This window comes from Gymnoscopelus microlampas (assembly GCF_963454915.1).
Source record: "Gymnoscopelus microlampas genome assembly, chromosome: 3".
Taxonomy (NCBI): Eukaryota; Metazoa; Chordata; class Actinopteri; order Myctophiformes; family Myctophidae; genus Gymnoscopelus; species Gymnoscopelus microlampas.
In genome coordinates, this window is record NC_139940.1 from 59,659,583 (window position 1) to 59,669,267 (window position 9,685).

Below are 9,685 nucleotides of genomic sequence, written 5' to 3' on the forward strand. Positions count from 1 at the left end.
ACACGTTTTTCAAAATCTTTCAAAAATAGTCAAAATAGCAGATCTATCAGAGTGTGAGTGTTGTGAGCATGTTATTTTTGCTACTTGCGTGGGACACTTTCATATGACAGACAAAGTATAACATGGAGAATTCATTTATAAGATAAAAAGATGAATTATGGAGATACAATGTTTCTGCCTGACAGGGAGGATGTTGTATAGATGTTTATCACAGAATGTACGTGTTTTATAGATGTTTATCACAGAATGCACACGTCAACTTCAGGAAGAGTAACTGGCAACGAACGTCTGTGGCGCACCGCCGAGGGCATATCCCCACCAGGCCGGGTGGCCTAGGGCCTTGTGTAAAAGACAGATTGTGACATTGCAGGGATGATGTGCAGACTTGTGTCAACTGTGCGAAGCATACATGTATTGATAATGTCATTGCTGTCAGGTCGAAACCTTGTATCTCCATATTTCAACATGTTTTATGTTTTTAATGAATTACTTTGTCATCCAAGACTGTCATGCTCAAGTAGTAAAAATAGCTGATCTACAAGCTCACAACACATTGGATTGTGACATGTTGTGTATGACCTTGTAGATCTGCAATTTCTTTTTTTACATCTTCTAAAATGTATTGTGGGCTTATTTTGACTTCCACAAAGGCAGCAGTCACTGCACTGAGTTTCATTGTGCGACACGTGACTTTCAGCAAAGAGCTAAGTTCCTGGTTTGTGCAAGGTATATTAAAAGAAGGTACTTTTTCTTTTCTTTTTGTTTTGCTTCTTCTCCCTTTGTGGAAGCAAAAAAAAGATTTCACCCACTTTTTTACACCTGCAAACTAGTGATGCGACAATAAAGTTGATTCTGATTCTGGCCTCAAATCCCTCAGCGTCCACATCACTGAGAAACTACCTGGGATGTACACGCCAAACCAAGTGGTGACACAGCAACATCTCTATTACCTAAGGTCCTACAGGCCTTCTACAGAGGTACCACTGAGAGCATCCTGACTGGCTGCTTCACTGCCTGGTATGGCGAACTGACCTCAACCACAAAGCAATGCAGAGGGACCACATGCATGCACATAACTGCATGCATGTAGGGGATGTGCAGTAAATGTTTCATAAGCCGCAAGCACACACCAAAACCATGATCACACACACACACGCACGCACGCACGCACGCACGCACACACACACACACACACACACACACACACACACACACACACACACACACACACACACACACACACACACACACACACACACACACACACACACACACACACACTATTACAAAATGTACTAGTGTATACTAGTACATTACATTACAGCCATTTGAGCTAAAACAAATAAGTGTATAAAATAAACAAGATCCAATAAAACAAGAGCTTGTTCAAATAATTGACAACAAGCAGGCAAGGCTAAGTGGAAGGGTCAGGGTAGTGTTTCCTGAAGAGGTGGGTTTTCAGCCTGCGGCGAAAGATGGGCAGTGACTCTGCTGTCCTGACATCAGTGGGGAGTTCATTCCACCACTGTGAGGCCTGAACAGAAGAAGGAGGACCACTGAGCGACAGGGAAACCAGTCGCCCCGAGGCGGCAGACCAAAGTGGTCCGGCAGGGTGTAAGCCTTGACCATAGCCCGGAGGTAAGAAGGAGCTGTTCCTTTCACTGCCCTATAGGCTAGCACCAGGGTTTTAAACTGGATGCGAGCTGCTACAGGGAGCCAGTGTAGAGAACAGAGAAGGGTAGTACATGTGTTATGTGTAAATATGATCTTACTCACTTTGTCCAGTATGTGCGTGTTGTCCTAAATTGGTCTTCAGGGTGTCAGACTGTGAGCTGTTTGTTCTAGTGTTTTTAACACTGTCACACCCACTACCAACTGTAGTTCTGGACTCTCTTATACGTACATGCATATCATTGCCATCAATTGGAAACCTTGTATGTCCGAAACCATTACTTTTCAGGAAATGTAAAATATAACCTGTGTTCCAATGTAGTTACAGTACTATTTAGGTACAAGCTCTTGCTAATGCTTTTAATTGGTTCAATATTTATAAAAACCCAAAGACACACTTAAACACTTTCAACCTGGTCTCCCTATTATGTCCATATCATTATAAGCGAAAACATTCTAAATGTTCCAACACGTTTTTCAAAATCTTTCAAAAATAGTCAAAATAGCAGATCTATCAGAGTGTGAGTGTTGTGAGCATGTTATTTTTGCTACTTGCGTGGGACACTTTCATATGACAGACAAAGTATAACATGGAGAATTCATTTATAAGATAAAAAGATGAATTATGGAGATACAATGTTTCTGCCTGACAGGGAGGATGTTGTATAGATGTTTATCACAGAATGTACGTGTTTTATAGATGTTTATCACAGAATGCACACGTCAACTTCAGGAAGAGTAACTGGCAACGAACGTCTGTGGCGCACCGCCGAGGGCATATCCCCACCAGGCCGGGTGGCCTAGGGCCTTGTGTAAAAGACAGATTGTGACATTGCAGGGATGATGTGCAGAATTTTGTCAACTGTGCGAAGCATACATGTGTTGATAATGTCATTGCTGTCAGGCCGAAACCTTGTATCTCCATATTTCAACATGTTTTATGTTTTTAATGAATTACTTTGTCATCCAAGACTGTCATGCTCAAGTAGTAAAAATAGCTGATCTACAAGCTCACAACACGTTGGATTGTGACATGTTGCGTATGACCTTGTAGATCTGCAATTTCTTTTTTTACATCTTCTAAAATGTATTGTGGGCTTATTTTGACTTCCACAAAGGCAGCAGTCACTGCACTGAGTTTCATTGTGCGACACGTGACTTTCAGCAAAGAGCCAAGTTCCTGGTTTGTGCAAGGTATATTAAAAGAAGGTACTTTTTCTTTTCTTTTTGTTTTGCTTCTTCTCCCTTTGTGGAAGCAAAAAAAAGATTTCACCCACTTTTTTACACCTGCAAACTAGTGATGCGACAATAAAGTTGATTCTGATTCTGGCCTCAAATCCCTCAGCGTCCACATCACTGAGAAACTACCTGGGATGTACACGCCAAACCAAGTGGTGACACAGCAACACCTCTATTACCTAAGGTCCTACAGGCCTTCTACAGAGGTACCACTGAGAGCATCCTGACTGGCTGCTTCACTGCCTGGTATGGCGAACTGACCTCAACCACAAAGCAATGCAGAGGGACCACATGCATGCACATAACTGCATGCATGTAGGGTATGTGCAGTAAATGTTTCATAAGCCGCAAGCACACACCAAAACCATGATCACGCACGCACGCACGCACGCACGCACGCACGCACGCACGCACGCACGCACGCACACACACACACACACACACACACACACAGACTATTACAAAATGTACTAGTGTATACTAGTACATTACATTACAGTCATTTGAGCTAAAACAAATAAGTGTATAAAATAAACAAGATCCAATAAAACAAGAGCTTGTTCAAATAATTGACAACAAGCAGGCAAGGCTAAGTGGAAGGGTCAGGGTAGTGTTTCCTGAAGAGGTGGGTTTTCAGCCTGCGGCAAAAGATGGGCAGTGACTCTGCTGTCCTGACATCAGTGGGGAGTTCATTCCACCACTGTGAGGCCTGAACAGAAGAAGGAGGACCACTGAGCGACAGGGAAACCAGTCGCCCAGAGGCGGCAGACCAAAGTGGTCCGGCAGGGTGTAAGCCTTGACCATAGCCCGGAGGTAAGAAGGAGCTGTTCCTTTCACTGCCCTATAGGCTAGCACCAGGGTTTTAAACTGGATTCGAGCTGCTACAGGGAGCCAGTGTAGAGAACAGAGAAGGGTAGTACATGTGTTATGTGTAAATATGATCTTACTCACTTTGTCCAGTATGTGCGTGTTGTCCTAAATTGGTCTTCAGGGTGTCAGACTGTGAGCTGTTTGTTCTAGTGTCTTTAACACTGTCACACCCACTACCAACTGTAGTTCTGGACTCTCTTGTACGTACATGCATATCATTGCCATCAATTGGAAACCTTGTATGTCCGAAACCATTACTTTTCAGGAAATGTAAAATATAACCTGTGTTCCAATGTAGTTACAGTACTATTTAGGTACAAGCTCTTGCTAAGGCTTTTAATTGGTTCAATATTTATAAAAACCCAAAGACACACTTAAACACTTTCAACCTGGTCTCCCTATTATGTCCATATCATTATAAGCGAAAACATTCTAAATGTTCCAACACGTTTTTCAAAATCTTTCAAAAATAGTCAAAATAACAGATCTATCAGAGTGTGAGTGTTGTGAGCATGTTATTTTTGCTACTTGCGTGGGACACTTTCTTATGACAGACAAAGTATAACATGGAGAATTCATTTATAAGATAAAAAGATGAATTATGGAGATACAATGTTTCTGCCTGACAGGGAGGATGTTGTATAGATGTTTATCACAGAATGTACGTGTTTTATAGATGTTTATCACAGAATGCACACGTCAACTTCAGGAAGAGTAACTGGCAACGAACGTCTGTGGCGCACCGCCGAGGGCATATCCCCACCAGGCCGGGTGGCCTAGGGCCTTGTGTAAAAGACAGATTGTGACATTGCAGGGATGATGTGCAGACTTGTGTCAACTGTGCGAAGCATACATGTATTGATAATGTCATTGCTGTCAGGTCGAAACCTTGTATCTCCATATTTCAACATGTTTTATGTTTTTAATGAATTACTTTGTCATCCAAGACTGTCATGCTCAAGTAGTAAAAATAGCTGATCTACAAGCTCACAACACGTTGGATTGTGACATGTTGTGTATGACCTTGTAGATCTGCAATTTCTTTTTTTACATCTTCTAAAATGTATTGTGGGCTTATTTTGACTTCCACAAAGGCAGCAGTCACTGCACTGAGTTTCATTGTGCGACACGTGACTTTCAGCAAAGAGCTAAGTTCCTGGTTTGTGCAAGGTATATTAAAAGAAGGTACTTTTTCTTTTCTTTTTGTTTTGCTTCTTCTCCCTTTGTGGAAGCAAAAAAAAAGATTTCACCCACTTTTTTACACCTGCAAACTAGTGATGCGACAATAAAGTTGATTCTGATTCTGGCCTCAAATCCCTCAGCGTCCACATCACTGAGAAACTACCTGGGATGTACACGCCAAACCAAGTGGTGACACAGCAACATCTCTATTACCTAAGGTCCTACAGGCCTTCTACAGAGGTACCACTGAGAGCATCCTGACTGGCTGCTTCACTGCCTGGTATGGCGAACTGACCTCAACCACAAAGCAATGCAGAGGGACCACATGCATGCACATAACTGCATGCATGTAGGGTATGTGCAGTAAATGTTTCATAAGCCGCAAGCACACACCAAAACCATGATCACACACACACACGCACGCACGCACGCACGCACGCACGCACGCACGCGCACACACACACACACACACACACACACACACACACACACACACACACACACACACACACACACACACACACACTATTACAAAATGTACTAGTGTATACTAGTACATTACATTACAGTCATTTGAGCTAAAACAAATGAGTGTATAAAATAAACAAGATCCAATAAAACAAGAGCTTGTTCAAATAATTGACAACAAGCAGGCAAGGCTAAGTGGAAGGGTCAGGGTAGTGTTTCCTGAAGAGGTGGGTTTTCAGCCTGCGGCGAAAGATGGGCAGTGACTCTGCTGTCCTGACATCAGTGGGGAGTTCATTCCACCACTGTGAGGCCTGAACAGAAGAAGGAGGACCACTGAGCGACAGGGAAACCAGTCGCCCCGAGGCGGCAGACCAAAGTGGTCCGGCAGGGTGTAAGCCTTGACCATAGCCCGGAGGTAAGAAGGAGCTGTTCCTTTCACTGCCCTATAGGCTAGCACCAGGGTTTTAAACTGGATGCGAGCTGCTACAGGGAGCCAGTGTAGAGAACAGAGAAGGGTAGTACATGTGTTATGTGTAAATATGATCTTACTCACTTTGTCCAGTATGTGCGTGTTGTCCTAAATTGGTCTTCAGGGTGTCAGACTGTGAGCTGTTCTAGTGTTTTTAACACTGTCACACCCACTACCAACTGTAGTTCTGGACTCTCTTATACGTACATGCATATCATTGCCATCAATTGGAAACCTTGTATGTCCGAAACCATTACTTTTCAGGAAATGTAAAATATAACCTGTTATAAAATATAACCTGTGTTCCAATGTAGTTACAGTACTATTTACAGTCATTTGAGCTAAAACAAATAAGTGTATAAAATAAACAAGATCCAATAAAACAAGAGCTTGTTCAAATAATTGACAACAAGCAGGCAAGGCTAAGTGGAAGGGTCAGGGTAGTGTTTCCTGAAGAGGTGGGTTTTCAGCCTGCGGCAAAAGATGGGCAGTGACTCTGCTGTCCTGACATCAGTGGGGAGTTCATTCCACCACTGTGAGGCCTGAACAGAAGAAGGAGGACCACTGAGCGACAGGGAAACCAGTCGCCCCGAGGCGGCAGACCAAAGTGGTCCGGCAGGGTGTAAGCCTTGACCATAGCCCGGAGGTAAGAAGGAGCTGTTCCTTTCACTGCCCTATAGGCTAGCACCAGGGTTTTAAACTGGATGCGAGCTTCTACAGGGAGCCAGTGTAGAGAACAGAGAAGGGTAGTACATGTGTTATGTGTAAATATGATCTTACTCACTTTGTCCAGTATGTGCGTGTTGTCCTAAATTGGTCTTCAGGGTGTCAGACTGTGAGCTGTTTGTTCTAGTGTCTTTAACACTGTCACACCCACTACCAACTGTAGTTCTGGACTCTCTTATACGTACATGCATATCATTGCCATCAATTGGAAACCTTGTATGTCCGAAACCATTACTTTTCAGGAAATGTAAAATATAACCTGTTATAAAATATAACCTGTGTTCCAATGTAGTTACAGTACTATTTACAGTCATTTGAGCTAAAACAAATAAGTGTATAAAATAAACAAGATCCAATAAAACAAGAGCTTGTTCAAATAATTGACAACAAGCAGGCAAGGCTAAGTGGAAGGGTCAGGGTAGTGTTTCCTGAAGAGGTGGGTTTTCAGCCTGCGGCAAAAGATGGGCAGTGACTCTGCTGTCCTGACATCAGTGGGGAGTTCATTCCACCACTGTGAGGCCTGAACAGAAGAAGGAGGACCACTGAGCGACAGGGAAACCAGTCGCCCCGAGGCGGCAGACCAAAGTGGTCCGGCAGGGTGTAAGCCTTGACCATAGCCCGGAGGTAAGAAGGAGCTGTTCCTTTCACTGCCCTATAGGCTAGCACCAGGGTTTTAAACTGGATGCGAGCTTCTACAGGGAGCCAGTGTAGAGAACAGAGAAGGGTAGTACATGTGTTATGTGTAAATATGATCTTACTCACTTTGTCCAGTATGTGCGTGTTGTCCTAAATTGGTCTTCAGGGTGTCAGACTGTGAGCTGTTTGTTCTAGTGTCTTTAACACTGTCACACCCACTACCAACTGTAGTTCTGGACTCTCTTATACGTACATGCATATCATTGCCATCAATTGGAAACCTTGTATGTCCGAAACCATTACTGTTCAGGAAATGTAAAATATAACCTGTGTTCCAATGTAGTTACAGTACTATTTAGGTACAAGCTCTTGCTAATGCTTTTAATTGGTTCAATATTTATAAAAACCCAAAGACACACTTAAACACTTTCAACCTGGTCTCCCTATTATGTCCATATCATTATAAGCGAAAACATTCTAAATGTTCCAACACGTTTTTCAAAATATTTCAAAAATAGTCAAAATAGCAGATCTATCAGAGTGTGAGTGTTGTGAGCATGTTATTTTTGCTACTTGCGTGGGACACTTTCATATGACAGACAAAGTATAACATGGAGAATTCATTTATAAGATAAAAAGATGAATTATGGAGATACAATGTTTCTGCCTGACAGGGAGGATGTTGTATAGATGTTTATCACAGAATGTACGTGTTTTATAGATGTTTATCACAGAATGCACACGTCAACTTCAGGAAGAGTAACTGGCAACGAACGTCTGTGGCGCACCGCCGAGGGCATATCCCCACCAGGCCGGGTGGCCTAGGGCCTTGTGTAAAAGACAGATTGTGACATTGCAGGGATGATGTGCAGAATTTTGTCAACTGTGCGAAGCATACATGTATTGATAATGTCATTGCTGTCAGGCCGAAACCTTGTATCTCCATATTTCAACATGTTTTATGTTTTTAATGAATTACTTTGTCATCCAAGACTGTCATGCTCAAGTAGTAAAAATAGCTGATCTACAAGCTCACAACACGTTGGATTGTGACATGTTGTGTATGACCTTGTAGATCTGCAATTTCTTTTTTTTACATCTTCTAAAATGTATTGTGGGCTTATTTTGACTTCCACAAAGGCAGCAGTCACTGCACTGAGTTTCATTGTGCGACACGTGACTTTCAGCAAAGAGCCAAGTTCCTGGTTTGTGCAAGGTATATTAAAAGAAGGTACTTTTTCTTTTCTTTTTGTTTTGCTTCTTCTCCCTTTGTGGAAGCAAAAAAAAGATTTCACCCACTTTTTTACACCTGCAAACTAGTGATGCGACAATAAAGTTGATTCTGATTCCGGCCTCAAATCCCTCAGCGTCCACATCACTGAGAAACTACCTGGGATGTACACGCCAAACCAAGTGGTGACACAGCAACACCTCTATTACCTAAGGTCCTACAGGCCTTCTACAGAGGTACCACTGAGAGCATCCTGACTGGCTGCTTCAATGCCTGGTATGACGAACTGAACTCAACCACAAAGCAATGCAGAGGGACCACATGCATGCACATAATCGCATGCATGTAGGGTATGTGCAGTAAATGTTTCATAAGCCGCAGGCACACACCAAAACCATGATCTCTCACACACACACACACACACACACACACACACACACACACACACACACGTACACGCACACACACGCACGCACGCACGCACGCACGCACGCACGCACGCACGCACACACACACACACACACACACACACACACACACACACACACACACACACACACACACACACACACACACACACACACACAAAAGTCTGTTACTAAATGTATTTAAAAGTAGAACACATTTCATATAGACATCATTTAGTGCTTCACATGAGGCATTACAAACATTTCAAAACATTCTGTAACATATATTTTAAAGCACAATAGAAACTAAGTGTCTGAACCAGCACTATTTATTTAATAAATACATTTCTGAAATATTATTTTAATAAATAAATAAGTGTCTGAACTAACAATATTTCCCCAGCATTAAAATAGCATAAACATCAGGGCAATCACTTTAACCCTATACAGTACATCTTATATAAATAAATATATACATTTTATCCTTTGAATTTAATTGAAAATTAATTGAAAGTGGTGAATGACGTGACGTGATAATGATGGATTAGGGGCGGATCGCCACAACACACACACACACACACACACACACACACACACACACACACACACACACACACACACACACACAAGCACACGCACACACGCACACAGACGCACGCACGCACACACGCACGCACACACGCACAAACACACCCCCACACCCCCCCCCCCACACATACACACACACACACACACACACACACACACACACACACACACACACACACACACACACACACACACAGT